This window comes from Elephantulus edwardii, unplaced genomic scaffold, assembly GCF_000299155.1.
Source record: "Elephantulus edwardii isolate Elephantulus edwardi_28Jun2011 unplaced genomic scaffold, EleEdw1.0 scaffold00152, whole genome shotgun sequence".
Classification (NCBI taxonomy): Eukaryota; Metazoa; Chordata; class Mammalia; order Macroscelidea; family Macroscelididae; genus Elephantulus; species Elephantulus edwardii.
The window spans coordinates 6,306,095-6,307,750 of NW_006399902.1; the positions used below are offsets into that span (position 1 = coordinate 6,306,095).

General features: G+C 43.5%; 1 protein-coding gene across 3 annotated transcripts in view; it reads left to right on the plus strand.

Moving 5' to 3' along the window:
* Window positions 1-1,656, plus strand: part of CASK (calcium/calmodulin-dependent serine protein kinase (MAGUK family)) — a 428,386-nt gene that overhangs the window by 40,572 nt on the left and 386,158 nt on the right. The gene's annotated exons all lie outside the window — the stretch shown is intronic.

Genomic DNA, 1,656 nt, shown 5'->3' on the forward strand with positions numbered 1-1,656 from the left:
CGCAGGAGAGGAAGGCCCTCTATGAGGTGGATTGATTCAGTGACTGGGATAATTGGGATGGGAGTGTCAGAGACAGTGCAATTGGCACAGGACAGAGTGGAGTTTAAGGCTGTTGTATGAGTCGCTATGAGTCGCAGGCGACTCGACGGCACATAACAACAACTTGAATCATATGTATATACACACATATACCTACACTTTTTAAATCATGGAAGAACAGTACTTTTCAAAAATAGGCCAATTGGAAAAGGCATCAAAGTAAAGAAATAAAAACAAATACTAAAAGCTACTTTACAATGGGCTAAGAGAACCTGCACAGATTGGCAGTCTTTACAGTAGAGAAAGGGATGGGAATCTTAGATGAGGTTTCTAACCATCATTGAGTCCATTGGCGGAAATTGTCATGATGTCAAAGGCTTTAAAAGTTCCATTTTCAGGCTATCAAAAATTGTTATCTAGTTGTAATTGTGGCGGTGCTTGGTTACAGTAAAAGATTAGTCTCTTGGAGGGGATTGGAGGTCCTCGTCCAGGCCCAGGTTTGAAAGATTCAAAAGGAGAATTTATGAGCAAATTGGCCTTTCTGAAGGAGAAAAAGAAATCAGAAAAGAAGTCTGAGAGTGGAGAGGCAGAAGTCAAAAGAATAAGGACAAACAGTTCTCGATGGGAGGAGGCTCCAGATAACTCCCTGCAAGGACTCTTCCAGAATAGAGGTAGCAGTGGACAGGAAGAATGAGGAGTTCAGGGAAAGTGGACACTACTGATACTGCACTTAAACACAAAATGGATTCAAATAGACAACAGAGGGTCTGTCCCCTCAGTCCATGCAGGCATCCCTCTAGCTGTGCCCCTCACAGAGTAAAAGTGTGTCTTAGTAATAGGCATGCCTATAACAAGCCCAGGCCCAGTTGGTGTTCCTAAAAGATCCCCCAAATAGCCACTAAGCCATATGACAATGGACCCAATCAAACTCCGTGGCTTCAGAGTAGCGTCAGCCATGGAGCCTCTTCACAAGCACTCAAAAAAAAAAAAAAAAATCAGGCACACACACAAAATGGGAGAGAAAAGGGACCATTTCTGTTATGTTACCATTCAACGTCCTGACACTGTGTGAACTGGTAGGCTCAAGAGAGAGAGTGAGGGGCGCCACACTCGCCCCCAAAGAACAGGGGCGCAACATGCCTCAACTTCTTTCCCTGGTTTTGTGCACCAGGATGTTAGGTCTTTGCACTGGATGTAAGGCCAAGGACTCAAAAAAGGGAACAGAGAGAAAGAGAAAGCTAAACTAAAGAAACTTTATTAAGAGAGCTTCTAGATGGAATTCTTTGTTCTGGAGAGAGACAGACGATGGAAAAACCATGCCCTATGGTGGGTTGGGCAGGTTTTATAGTAAAGGTCTTTAGGGAGGGAAGGGACATTCTATTGTGGTTTAGCCAAGTGGGCAAAGCTGTTCACTCCCTTTGATGACATGTTGATATTCTTCAAATCCTTCATTCTCCTCCTTTGACCTTGGTCTGGGCCTGACAGAAATCACTTAAAGTCTCCAACATGAAAGTCAGGATACACAGAGGTTTGTTTTTGGGGGTTTGTTTTGTTTTTTTAAGTTGTTGTTGTTGTTATGTGCCGTCAGTCGTTTGCGACTCATAGCAACCCTATGTA